At 45.2% G+C, this 15,430-nt stretch overlaps 1 protein-coding gene across 2 annotated transcripts in view; it reads right to left on the bottom strand.

Annotated features, from left to right (window-relative positions):
- FNBP1L (formin binding protein 1 like) overlaps positions 1 to 15,430 on the bottom strand; it is a 688,366-nt gene that overhangs the window by 129,333 nt on the left and 543,603 nt on the right. The window lies entirely within an intron of this gene.

Genomic DNA, 15,430 nt, shown 5'->3' with positions numbered 1-15,430 from the left:
ATCTTAACAAATCCCACGCCCGAATAAGCACCGAGGGTAAACATATATATATATATATATATATATATATATATATATATATATATATATATATATATATATATATATATATATATATATATATATATATATATATATTACCTACTGGCGATAGCCAGTAGGTATATATAGTTAGGATTTTTTTCCTATGGGATTTTTGAAAATTCTATGTCGAATAACTTTGGCGTTTGAGGACAGAATTGGCTGAAATTTTCAGGAAAATGGAACATTTTGTTTGAGCAGCCCCTGAAAATTTGGGGGGGTTTCGTCAAGGGGGGGCCGAGAAAAAAGGGGGGTCCCAAAACGTGTTTTTCCCATGCAATTTTCCATAGGGCGGTTGGCCTCACTTTTAGCCTGAACGGCTGAATGGATTTACACCAAACTTGGCAAAATTGTAGGGACTGGTAGCCCGATGTGCCTTTGCTATGTCTCAAGATATAGGCTCCAGTGGTTTTTACGAAAATTAACTTTGAAAAATATATATTGGGCTACATTGGGCTATATATATGTTGGAGCCCAAATGTAGCCCAATGTAGCCCAAAGATGGCCACCAGAGACAAAAAAAACAAATGTAGCCCAAATATCAGCCAGATGTAGCCCAACTATAGCCCAATGACAGAATGTCCCAGAGTGTTCTAAAGAACAACTAGAGTGCTAACAGTCCTACTTATTACAAAGGTATGGCACACCTGAAGCCATCTTGATTGGAATAAAGTGGTAACTCTTAAAACATTTAATTTAAAAAGGAACAAAATGAGGGGGTTCATTTTGCCATAGAAAGTATGATTAGCGAATATATGACGAAATCCCGCATACCATCAGTCCGCAAAAAAATCCCGCATGTACTATTAGGCCGCAAATTAAAATAACGAAAACTTTTAGAACGAATATGCCTTTAGCATACAATAAACAACTAAACTACCCTAAACCCTAAAACACTACCCCCAGCATGACCCTACACTACACAAACAGTACAACACTACCCTAAAACACTACCCCCAGCATGACCCTACACTACACAAACACTACAACACTACCCTAAACCCTAAAACACTACCCCCAGCATGACCCTACACTACGCAAACACTACAACACTACCCAAAACCCTAAAACACTACACCCCAGCATGACCCTACACTACGCAAACACTACAACACTACCCTAAACCCTAAAACACTACCCCCAGCATGACCCTACACTACACAAACACTACAACACAACCCTAAACCCTAAAACACTACCCCCAGCATGACCCTACACTACGCAAACACTACAACACAACCCTAAACCCTAAAACACTACCCCCAGCATGACCCTACACTACGCAAACACTACAACACTACCCAAAACCCTAAAACACTACACCCCAGCATGACCCTACACTACGCAAACACTACATTACTACCCTAAACCCTAAAACACTACCCCCAGCATGACCCTACACTACGCAAACACTACAATACTACCCAAAACCCTAAAACACTACACCCCAGCATGACCCTACACTACGCAAACACTACAACACTACCCTAAACCCTAAAACACTACCCCCAGCATGACCCTACACTACGCAAACACTACAACACTACCCTAAACCCTAAAACACTACCCCCAGCATGACCCTACACTACGCAAACACTACAACACTACCCTAAACCCTAAAACACTACCCCCAGCATGACCCTACACTACGCAAACACTACAACACTACCCTAAACCCTAAAACACTACCCCCAGCATGACCCTACACTACGCAAAAACTACAACACTACCCTAAACCCTAAAACACTACCCCCAGCATGACCCTACACTACGCAAACACTACAACACGACCCAAAACCCTAAAACACTCCCCCCAGCATGACCCTACACTACGCAAACACTACAACACTACCCAAAACCCTAAAACACTACCCCCCAGCATGACCCTACACTACGCAAACACTACAACACTACCCAAAACCCTAAAACACTACCCCCAGCATGACCCTACACTACGCAAACACTACAACACTACCCAAAACCCTAAAACACTACCCCCAGCATGACCCTACACTACGCAAACACTACAACACTACCCAAAACCCTAAAACACTACACCCCAGCATGACCCTACACTACGCAAACACTAACACTACCCAAAACCCTAAAACACTACACCCCAGCATGACCCTACACTACGCAAACACTACAACACTACCCAAAACCCTAAAACACTACCCCCAGCATGACCCTACACTACGCAAACACTACAACACTACCCAAAACCCTAAAACACTACCCCCAGCATGACCCTACACTACGCAAACTACCCTAAACCCTAAAATACTACACCCCAGCATGACCCTACACTACGCAAACACTACAACACTACCCAAAACCCTAAAACACTACCCCCAGCATGACCCTACACTACGCAAACACTACAACACTATCCTAAACCCTAAAACACTACGCCCAGCATGACCCTACACTACGCAAACACTACAACACTACCCTAAACCCTAAAACACTAGCCCCAGCATGACCCTACACTACGCAAACACTACAACACAACCCTAAACCCTAAAACACTACCCCCAGCATGACCCTACACTACGCAAACACTACAACACTACCCTAAACCCTAAAACACTACCCCCAGCATGACCCTACACTACGCAAACACTACAACACAACCCTAAACCCTAAAACACTACCCCCAGCATGACCCTACACTAAACAACCACCACAACTCTACACTACACTAACACTGGCGCTGCCTTTGATACGGTCTCTCATGAGGTGCTTCTGTACAGACTGGAGGCAGCAGGAGTGAAGAACACAGCTCTGGCTTGGTTTAAAGCATTTCTATCAGACAGATCTTTCCAGGTAGCTACTCCTCCTTTTGTCTCTAAAAAGTGCAACATAAGGCAGGGAGTACCTCAGGGTTCAGCGCTTAGCCCAACACTCTTTAACCTATATGTTCAACCACTAGCTGAGGTCGCCAAAAGGTGGGACCTTTCCATCGTATCATACGCTGACGACACTCAGCTAGTGGTAACATTGAGTGATGACAACGGATCAGGAGCACCGAATTTTAAACATGGCCTCACTGCAGTAACTGAGTGGCTGACGGCCAATTACCTACAACTCAACGCCGGTAAAACGGAGGTGTTAATAGTAGGCAAAAATACCGAAACCTGGGGAAAAGACTGGTGGCCAGACAATCTTGGCCCCCCCCCCAACCCCAATACAGAGGTAAAAAACCTGGGGGTGTGGTTCGACTCAACTTTGAGTTTTACTAGCCACACAAAAAAAGTAGCTGCCACAAGCTTCGGTATCCTGCGCAATTTACGACCGATACTAAAATTCTTCGACCCCTCCACACGTCAGGTAATCATCCAAGCCACAATTCTTTCCCGCTTAGATTATGCTAACTCCTTACTCCTGGGAGCCAATCAAGCGGAAAAAAAACGTTTTCAGCGCGTCCAAAACGCGGCAGCGCGGGCCCTAACAGGGCTACCCCGATTCGAGTCTGCAACCAAGACCCTGGTAAAACTGCACTGGTTGCCGGTGGAAAAGAGAATCGCTTTTAAGGCCCTGTGCTTGGCCTTTAAGATCCCAAAAAAATCTCTACCTCCCATGCTATGTCATCTTATGACGCAGTATACTCCCAATAGAGCGCTCAGATCCGAAGGAAAAAACCTGGTCACAATTCCCCGTTTTAGGCTAGCCCGCACAGGAGGGCGTTCCTTTCAATACATGGCTGCCAAACTATGGAACGCACTACCTCTGCGGATTCGGAGTATAAATGACCTTCTTACCTTTAGAAAGGCATTAAAAACCCACCTGTTCTGCTAAACTGACCTGATAACCTGTCTGTATGTTGTGTACTCTCCTGTCTAGTCAAGCGCCGGGACGCCCCTTCGCTGGGGCAGCCGCCGCGCTATATAAGCAGATGTAACATAACATAACATAACACAACACTACACTACACAACACTACACTACACTACACAATCACTAACCCACGAAAAAATTAACACAAACCCACTTACCTCTCTCGTCATCGTGGTTTTCACAACGCAAATGCATTTACCATACATGCCTTTAAAACGTAATTCTTTGTAAAGGCATGCGCGATAAATGCACATGCGTTTTGAAAAAATGCGGGATAATGGTATGCGAGGTCAATGACCTTGCGGGATAATGGTATGCGGACTGAAAGTCTGCGGGATAAAAAATGCGGGAAAATGGCTGCAAACCATGATTAGCAGCAGACTTCCCTGGTGAGCACTAGCTTTACTACAGTGATCTAATGAGCAACTAGAGTGTGACACATCTGAATGCCTTCTTGATAGAACCAAAGTAAACAAGCATTGAAAATGCAATAGATCTCGCCCTCGTTTAAGTTAAAGCCATTCTGTTTGTAATGAGGTGGCTTTTTAGCTTTGCTTTTATTAGTGTTTTTAAAACTTTCATGTAAATAACATGCATATGTATGCATATATGTATATGTATGCATGCATTTATATTTATATAGATATGCAGATTATATATGTTTATATATGTATATTACCTACTGGCGATAGCCAGTGGGTATATATAGTTAGGATTTTTTCTCTATGGGATTTCTGAAAATTCTATGTCTAATAACTTTGGCGTTTGTGGACGGAATTGGCTGAAATTCGTCAAGGGGGGGCCGAGAAAAAAGGGGGGTCCCAAAACGCGTTTTTCCCATTCATTTTTCCATAGGGCGGTTGGACTCACTTTTAGCTCGAACGGCTGAATAGATTTACATGAAACTTGGCAAAATTGTAGATATGGTTTGCCCGACGTGCCTTTGCTATGTCTCAATATATGTGCTCCAGTGGATTTTGAGAAATTAACGTTTAAAAAAGTATATATATCTGTGACAGCGCTCCGGTTAGCACCCCGGTTCGCGTACCTGACGCGTAACGGAACTTCGCGAAGCGAAGCCGATTGGCTCTCCGGTGTCTGTCAACATTCTAAACAGTCCGGAGCGGCCGCCATCTTGTCTCTCGGTACGATCGAGAGACAAGATGTGGTGAAAAACGAAGGGGGAAATGAAGGAAAGGGGGCAAGGTAGACCACTCCTGACCCCCTAGGATTGATGAGGGGGATATTAAAGTGCCCCGCGGGGCAAAAAATAAAAATTTTTTTTTTTTGCGATTTTACGCCGTAGAGGCGCGTCCCGGTACGCGAACCGGGCAGCTCACCGGGCAGCTCACCGGGCAGCTAACCGGCAGCGTAGCTGTCAACATTGTAAACAGTCCGGAGCGGCCGCCATCTTGTCTCTCGGTAGGTTCGAGAGACAAGATGTGGTGAAAAAAGAAGGGGGAAATGAAGGAAAGGGGGCAAGGTAAACCCCTCCTGACCCCCTAGGATTGATGAGGGGGATATTAAAGTCCCCCGCGATTTTTCGCGGTAGAGGCGCTTCCCGGTACGTGAACCGGGCAGCTAACCGGCAGCGTAACGGGAGTCCGCCATCTTGTGTTTTTGGAGCGTCCGGTTCGCGTACCGGGTAGCGTCCCGGTAAGCGTAACAAGGGGAAAACCAAGAGAAACAGTAAAAAAAAATTAAGGGAATAGATTTCCAGCAAACTTGGCAAAATTGTAGGGACTGTTTGTTTGATGTGCCTTTGCAAGGCCTCAAGATATGTGCACGTGTGGATTTTGTCTAATTAAGGTTAAAAAAAATATATATATCTGTAAGCGTGCTCCGGCATGCTTACGTTACGGGTTTTGTTTGCGCTGCAGAGCCGATACGTCACGGTTATGCGACGCGTCATGAGGCGTCTCACGTGGCTACGTGATACGTCACGTAATAAAGAATATATTTTACAGCTATAGATATTAGCTTTTAAAAAACCAATGAAATTCACTGAAAAAACCATAGGTTATAGACCATATATAGTTAGGAATTTGCATTTACTAAACCTTGAAAATTCACTGAAAAAACCATAGGTTAGAGACCATATATAGTTAGCTGGACATTTTATTGACATAAAACCAATGAAATTCCATATATAGTTAGTTGCACTAACTATATATCGCGCACCCGCAATCCACTGCTGATGATGTCACATATTACATCATTCATGACATGGTCAGTGACATCCCTGATGACATCACTGATGACATCTCAAATGACATCACTGATGACATCTCAAATGACATCACTGATGACATCATGACACACCAATACCAGTTACTACATACGCACTCACTGATTCCTACGTCTACACACACATTCACTCATTCACCCATACAATCACTCATACATACAGTCACTCATTATTACAACACTATCATATGCACTCATACACCTATGCAGACACTCTCACACTGCCACTCATCCATGGAGTTACTCACACACCTAGTCAGTCCTGTAAAGAATCAATCACACTTCCATTTCCTCATCTATACAGTTAAACACAGAACACCATACTTCAGTGACATCACTGATGACATCACTGATGACATCATGACACACCAATACCAGTTACTACATACGCACTCACTGATTCCTACGTCTACACACACATTCACTCATTCACCCATACAATCACTCATACATACAGTCACTCATTATTATAACACTATCATATGCACTCATACACCTAGTCAGTCCTGTGAAGAATCAATCACACTTCGATTTCCTCATCTATACAGTTAAACACAGAACACCATACTTTTCACACATATACTAACACATACTTACTCTCTTATACAATCACTGAAACAAGTACACATTGATATGCAGTCACACACCTCCCAGCCAGCCACACACACACTCAGTCTTCCATACATCCACTCATTCTTCAATATGTAAAACATATTTAATCTTTACAAAAACACATAGACACTAGATGATGTCATCAGTGATGTCATTTGAGATGTCATCAGTGATGTCATCAGTGATGTCATCAGTGATGTCACTGACCATGTCATGAATGATGTAATATGTGACATCATCAGCAGTGGATTGCGGGTGCGCGATATATAGTTAGTGCAACTAACTATATATGGAATTTCATTGGTTTTATGTCAATAAAATGTCCAGCTAACTATATATGGTCTCTAACCTATGGTTTTTTCAGTGAATTTTCAAGGTTTTGTAAATGCAAATTCCTAACTATATATGGTCTATAACCTATGGTTTTTTCAGTGAATATATATATATATATATATATATATATATATATATATATATATATATATATATATATATATATATATATATATATATATATATATATATATATATATATATATAATGGCGAATTATAGTCCAAGAAATCGAAATGCAGAAATAAGAAAGAAAAATGTAAGAAGAAAGCTCAGATAGTCGCTCAGGGGTGACAGTCTAACGGCAGAGAGTTGGGCTTCAGAAGTGCTCACAATGAAGGTCGGTCACCCATGCAAAATAGAATAATCAGACATAAGTTGGTCACAGCGACGAAAATATTCATGTGAATCTAGTAAAGAAAATGAACAAAAGATTATAAACTAAAACCATGTACTCTGCCGTTTCCATTAGGACGCAAGATAATTTTGCCTTAAGTAAAACTTTGTTACTGTTGTCTCAATATAGCAACACTCCAGAACTGAAAGCCAATCCCACATATTAGGAAGGTCGCTCATAGGTATTCATTAACTATCAATACACATAAAATGACATGAGGTACATTAAAAAAAATTATCAATCAATCAGTCATTTTTAAAGCATGACAATTCCCCCGCGAGGGTCGTGAGGCACTGCTGGTGGTGGTGTGATCATTCGAACAACCAGGTCTTGAGTTGCTTCCTGAATAGCTGGAGCGATGGTGCGGTCCTGAGGTGCAGAGGGAGGTTGTTCCATGGCTTGGCTGCAAGGCAAGAGAATGAGCGTGCTCCACTGTTGGCACGGAGGATCCGAGGGGTGTCTGCTAGGTCGCGAAAGGTGGATCTAAGGTGTCTGGTCAGCTGGTGGAAAGTCAGATATTTCTTGATGATGAGGAACCTTTGTTGTGTGGGGCCCTGTAGGTGTGTGTCAGCATCTTGAACTGGCAGCTCTTATGAATTGGGATTCAGTGTAGTTTCTTCAGATGGGGTGTGATGTGGATTCTTCTGGGAGGTCGAGGATGAGTCTTGCTGCTGAGTAGTCCAGTCTGCTTGTGATGAGGGCCTGTTGATGGTTCTTTTGGTGTGGCTGGGAGCCACTTGAAAAAAATTATGGGGAGCATGCAAAAGGTGTGAAAGCAGGTGGGCGTGACTGCACTGACCTGTTCCTTCACGGATAGCTTGCTATCCAGGATGATGCAGAGGTTGCGGGCTTGGCCTGTCTGGGTGTGCGGTGGGCTGAGTTTAGCAGGCCCCCATGGGTCGTTCCAAAGCGAAGTGTTGTTCCCAAAGACAAGGACTTGCGTCTTGTCCGTGTTGAGTTTGAGACAGTAGTCCTTCATCCAGCCTGTGAGATCCTTCAAGCATCTAAGAAAGGTGGCTTTGGTGGTGGAGGGATCTTCTGACAGGGAGAGGAGGACCTTGCTTTCGTTGGCGTAGGAGATATGTTGATTCCATTGGATCGGACGATGTCAGCCGTGGGTGGGGTCATGTTGGTGTTGAAGAGGTTGGGGCTGAGGGACGATCCTTGGGGGACTCTGCAGATCTTTGGCCTAGACGTAAATGGTGGGAGGCAGATCCTCTAGATTCTGCCGGTGAGGTACGAGGAGATACATCTGAGGGCTTCTCCATGGATTCCTATGTGGTGAAGTCTATTGATCATGACATGGTAGAAAGTGGTGTCTAATATGGCGGACAGGTCGAGGAGTCTGAGAGCAGCAATTTCTCCGTGGTCAAGGAGGGCTATGGAGTCCCCGGTTGCTGCGATCAGGCCTGTCTCGGTGCAGTGGTTAGCTCTGGATCCGGATTGTGATGGGTCCACGAGGTTGGGGTCTTCTAGGTGTTGGGGGGGTTGTTAGTTGATCATTTTTTCGAGGACTTTTGCTGGGTAGGAGAGTAGAGAGATGGGCCAGTAGATGTTTGATTAGGTTGAGTCAGCAACTGTTTCTTCAGGAGGGGTCTCACTCGGCATGTTTTCAGTCTTCAGGTAAAGTGGCCGAGGTAATGGAGGTGTTCAGGACCTTCTGGAGTTCGTCGCCGATTGTCTTGCTTCCGATGTTGAAGACGTGGTGGGGGCATGGGTCTGTGGGTGCTCCAGAGGGTATGGAGTTCATGATGGAGAGTGTTTCTTGCTAGGTGAGAGGGTTCAAGTGGGTTAGCAGGTGTGCGGGGTGTGAGTGCAAGGTTGGGAGCTGGTTGAGGCTGTCGACGATGGAGGGTTGGAGTATGAAGTTTTGTAGATTCTAAGATCTTGTCATGGAAGAAGTCAGCAAGGTTGTTACATAGCTCCTGGGAGGGTGTAATGTCGTTCTTGATGGCTGTGGGATTGGAGAACTTCTTCATGATGGCGAAGAGTTATTTGCTCTGTTTTGTGCTAACTTCAATGCGGTCTGCCAGGGTATTGGTTGAGTGCGGTCCTGGGTGCTGTGTTTTTTGCTGATGTGCCACTTCTTTTCCAGTTGGGCATTTGGAGGAGTGTAGTTCCTCTGTGAACCAGCTAGCTCTTTTGGTCAGTCATTTGGCTGCCTTGGCTGGGGTGATGGTATCCGCACAATTTACGATCTACTGGGAGAGGTTTTTTGCTGCTTGATCTGGGTCATGTGAAGAGTCTGGGAGGTGGGAATGGAAATCGTTCCACTGATGCCTTTTTCCGGTCTCTGCGCCTGAATCTGGGGGGGGTATGGGGTTGGAGTGGGTGGGTCTTGTAATGGTGAAGTGGACGCTGTAGTGGTCGGTTGAGGTGTGTTGATTAGCGTGGTTGTACCTGACTTGGCAGCTGGTGGTGAAGATGGGGTCGAGCATGTGTCCTGCGATGTGGGTGGGGTCGCTGACAATCAGCTTGAGGCCAAAGTTACTCATGCTGTCCAGGAGGCCGTGGTGTTGGCGTCGCTTGTGTCATAGAGGTGGAAATTGAGGTCCCCAGGGAAGATGTAGTGCTCCAAGTCGATTGCGAGTGAGGCGATGCTATTCAGGATGTCGTTGCCGAAGCTGGGGCGGGGTCCTGGAGGTCTGTAGGCAAGGGTGACCCTGATGGTACATTTTCCGTCTGTGTAGAATTGGAAGTTGATCTGTTCAATTGTTGGGGTCGGGTCGTCTTGAGATGTAGTGCAGCGGTTGTCGTCCTTACGGATGATTGCGATTCCACCTCCGTGTTTGTTGTTTCGTTCGCAGTGTGTTATCTTGTAGCCTGCGGGGATGTCTGGTGCGGAGGTGGGGTTGAGACGGGTTACTGTGAGAAAGATGACATCCAGGGTGAGGGATGAGATGGTGTCCCAGAGCTGCATGGTGTGTTTAGCGAGTAAACAAGCTTTGAGTAGGATGAATTGGAAATGTATTGTGGTGGTCTAGGCCAACGTGGCGGATGTAGCTGCATTATCAGTGTCTCTGGTGTTATTGATGGCGATGGTGTTGAACGGCCCTCTGGTTGTACGTGGAGACTAGCATCAGAAGTGGGTGTTGGTGCGTCTGGGGTCCAGGGCTCTGAGGTCTGCGGCGATGTAGCTTTGTGGGGATGAAGATCCAGGGGTCCTGGCGCTAGGCGGGGTCCAGGTGCAGACGGGCTTGCCTTTGATGCACTGGCAACGCAGCCAAGTAGCGGCCTCCATAAATAGTCCTGGGATGGGGGAGGAGCCTGCAGAGAGGCAAGGCAGGAAAATAGGTGTCAGTTGCGCGTAAACCAAAATATACTTAACAGCAGTTGCTATAACAGTGATAAACTGGGCAAAAACAGAAACCACAGCAAGGCAAAAACACAAACGACAATGCACAAAACAGTCAAATAATGTGATCGAACCAGGGGCTCAGGGACTGCGGCGCAGAACATGTTAGGAAGCCAGGCAGAGAATGATTAGTAGCAGTGGAGCAGCAAACTGGGCCACAAGGGTATTTGTTTTCCAGATGTACAATCTGAGTTTGCTTCTGACATGACACATTTAAAGCAACTTATGAGTTTAGGTGTACAAGAACACATTTTGAGCTAGCAGGTTATGTAAAATCGCCATACCCAATACTTTATAATGTCGTACAAAGATAAACGTTATTAAAGCAAAAGGAAAAAAACAAAAAACACAGAATTCACTTGAACTGCCAGCCACCATCAAATAACTCATCAGTGCAGGGGTGGCAAGGGTTAAGAATAAAATAAAATAAAAAACAAGGAATAAAAAAACCAAGAACAACACTGGACACCACTCCAGTTTGCTCTGTGGACCCGAGAGAAATCACACCAGCCAGCAGCGGGGCAGCCTCAAGGGTGCACCGAGTGTGGTGGGGCTTAGCACCTGTACCGCAGAGAGAGAGACTGGTGCCCCCTTGCAGAAGTGGTCCAGCTAGGCCTGGGTACGGCTTGCGGCAGGCAACAGCGAGTTCCCACTCTGGAGGACTCCCACTACCCCACTCTTGCGCCTAATATTATAAACTCACCCTGCACACTGCTAGTACGACTACACTGTGTGAAAGAACAAGTTGAAATCAATCACTCAGGCAATCACACAACTTTCCATAGGCGCATTATGAGGTCAGGGAGAGAAAGAAGCTAACCATTATAGTCTCGGCCAGAAGGAAAGGAAACAGGAAGTTCAACGCGCCAAACGAAAAAAACTAAGAACAAGAGCAGACAGGAGACTGCAAAGCATTGGAACACCAAGAGTTGGTAGAGATAGACTCCGCCACCCCGAACAGAGCAGCAACTAAGGATTACCAACCAAAGATCTATAAAAGAAATATGCATTTTTGAAGGATGCAGGGTCCGTCTTGAGCTCTTCTATCGGAAAACTTAGGGGCTCCCCTCTCCCCTGGACCCCGAGGTGGTAGTTCAAACAGAAGGGGGAGCCAAGAATGCACCATCAGCATGTAAGGGAGCCACTGACAGCGAAAAAATGGGTAATGAGGAACGAGACGCAAGGAGTAACTACACAGGGGCAGGTCAAGGAAGCGGTACAGGAGGTGTGGCTCAAGCAGAGGTCAACATAATCATACTCACGCAAGAAGGAAATGCGGCCATAAGTTTGCTCATGGAAGACCAGAGCACAAAGTATAACCTCTCGTACCAAATGGGATCTTCCGCTTGAACCAAAGATCACAATCCTGCCTAACCAGTTATTAAAATCGGACCTGCCTCTGGCAACTAACCCCCCAATTCCCCCACTCTACAAACACAGTCGACAACAGCATCCCTAGCAGGGTTAGAATCTGGCAGGCACCGGAAAATAATCATGAAACATCCAACCCGATCGATTCTCATCATAGAACCGCAAGCCCAAAGACAGCCACACATCAGGGAAAATGATGACCCAGACGGGGAGAAAGACCAGCAACCGCTAATAGCATCCTGGTCACGAGTACCATAGTACCCCAGGCAATAAATCTGCACGAATGAGAAAAAACAAGGACCCTCTGAACAATGGATAGTTCAATTCCTAGGACAGGGACTTAAATGGTAGTGACAAAAACTCCTAGGCAATGTCAATAAAGCAAATATACACAATATCTATAACATTAAGAAAACCAAGGAAGACAGAAAAAATATATTCAAAGTTGTTACCATTTTAATAATTTACCAAATGATATTTATACAAAACATTACAAAAATTAAACACAATATGTAACATCACATTTAATCAATATGTATAAATAAAGGGTTAAAAAGTGCCAATATCTTTATTAACTCGACGCGCGTTTCGGTGTATACAACACCTTCAGGAAAGCCACACAATTCTAGATCCTGTTTCAATGTGATTAGTTACTAGTGATTAAAACCTGCAACTCCATAGTTGGTGGATGTTCTTGATTCTAATAAATGGCTGATAAAAATGCGGTGCACCAATTGTGCAGCAATGTCTTATTAATTTTAAAATAAACGTTATCACGAAAAGGTCGGATGTCTGGTTATCAAACAAGCCTCGTGTAGGTATATTTGATAAGCGACCTGGTCCCGCTAAATGTTAAAATCAGTAATAGGATATTCTGGAAAGCCTCGTTCGATGGAAGAGATTCAACGAAGAAACTGGAACAAGTGCTAGATATGCAATAGTGTTCCAAATATGTAGCTGAATAGGCATGCACAGTAAAGGACCCATCTAATAAAAGGAGGCTCCAGGTAGGACCAGGCTAAGGATGGCTGCTGGTGATGCCTTTGGAAAAGAGTATCAAAAAGAACCGCAAGCCCAAAAACAGCCACACATCAGGGAAAATGGTGACCCGGGGGGGGGAGTGGGAGGACCAGCAACCGCTAATAGCATCCTGGTCACGAGTACCATACTACCCAAGGCAGTAAATTTGCACGACCAGGCTGTTTGCGGCTTGGAGGGGACAGAGAAGGAGCCAACGGAAATTGCAAAAACAGAGGACATAGAGAACGAAATAATGGAAACCTCCAAAACTGGTAATGTAGCATATCTCACAGAAGAGTGGGAAAGGCTGGTAGCCTCATATTCCCCAGTCACACCACAGGAGAACAGCAGCAAGCGTGAGCCTGAGCAAAACAGGGTAATAGAGGAGACACCAGCGGGAGTGGAAAATCTTTGGTCCGCCCTATTAAATACTTTACAACTCTCAATAAAAGCCATGCAGTATCATTCAGACAAAATGGATGTCCAACTATCCCTCTTAAACTTTTTGGCAATACAAGTGTCAAATATTGATAACAAGATATCGGACATGAGCAGCATGATTAAGAGAGTTTAGGCAGAAACAAAAAGAATTCAGCCGAGTTGCACCTGTCATACCATTGTGGACAAGCTTACAATAATCCCATCATTACTGGGGGACTTCTGACTGACCTAAAAAAGGTAACAAGCAGCGCAAGAAACAAACACCGTCTTGGTCACGGCAAAGATCCGACCCCCCCAAACTCCAGCACTACAGAGGGAAATAAGCAACAGATCCAAGAACAAGACACCTCCAGTATAACTTGCAATGGCAAATGGACAACAGATCAAAAACCATCAGGAAACAGCAGAAAGCAACTTGATTCTGTAAACGTAACATCGTACGCCGCAATAGATGAACATTGCGTTATGGAAAGAAAAGATATGACCGCTTAAACTCCCAGGAGCATGGGGATAAAAAAGCAGCAGAGTCAGAACCCAAAAAAATGCTAACAAGTCCTCGGATGGCAAAGGGTCGAAGGATCAAAACTCCTTGGGGAATAGCAGGAACTGTAGGAATTTACAAGAGTACACCAACGAGAAGACCTATGCTGCAATTGCAGGTTGAGGCAGGTAGCAGACTAGCGAAACACAGCATGAAGAAAGTCTTGGGCATTTAAACTCACAGCTCTGCAACACCTTGCAGCAGCAGGCTCCGAACCAGTAGACATCGACTACCATAGTCCGCAGGGGCAGCCTAAGGGAAAAGGAAGCCCGGAAAAAACAGGGGAGAAAACTAAACAATGCCAGAAGCAGAGGCGGAAAGGGTGGAAAATGACTACCAATATAAGGGAATACTACAAAGCGGGAATAGTGACTTTAAAAGGGGGAGAAGAAATACATAGGCCAATTCCAGCTCCAACAACCTCACTGGCTATGGAGATACCCAACACTCAAAGCCCAAAATACCGACAAAGGCACAAAGCTCAGGGGAAACACCAGGAGCAACTCCTGGGCAAACAACTCCGCCAGTCCAACAAAGGGGACTGAAACTAGTGACTGTCCATTTGTACCGTGGGCAGAGGCATCGCCAAACGACAGAGAATTCCTCCGATCTAGGACCATCTGCCTGTTGCAGAAACCAAGGCAACTGTACAGAGGGCAGAAGCATCATCAATCGGAATAGAAAGAATTCCTCCAATCCAGGAACAACCGTCCGTGGCACAAATCAAAGTAAGGAGCAGCAATCGGGAGGAGCCCAACAGCTGCACAATCCTGCTCATCCTAGAGTACATACCAAGAGGACAGGGGGGATACCATAAATCGCGGCAATATACAACGACTACTATCATCCATTAGCAATCCGACTGACATAAGCACAAGTGATTTAGAATCCGCTGAGTCAAGGACTACAAACATCTGTCAGATCGGGAGGTAACAAAGACAACCTGGGCCACGCAGGAAATAGCAGAAAAAATCTGGGGGGTTCGATTAAACTATCAAAAATTCGGGTACCCAGAGCCGCTGTCTCAAAGACAACAAGAGAAGGAAGGCTGCTAAATAACCAAACATTGGATTTAGGCCCAGATCTCTGTACTAGTCCTGTGCTCTCCAAGCCACTGGAGTCTAGCTATGCTGGCTGAAGAGGGGTGAAACTCCAAAACCGGTCCTAGGATGCTTGTTTCCGGTCCAGGGAGGA

This window comes from Lissotriton helveticus, chromosome 1_2 (assembly GCF_964261635.1).
Source record: "Lissotriton helveticus chromosome 1_2, aLisHel1.1, whole genome shotgun sequence".
NCBI classification, from domain to species: Eukaryota; Metazoa; Chordata; class Amphibia; order Caudata; family Salamandridae; genus Lissotriton; species Lissotriton helveticus.
Note: the sequence above shows the minus strand (reverse complement) of the source record. Positions and strands in the feature narration are given on the sequence as shown.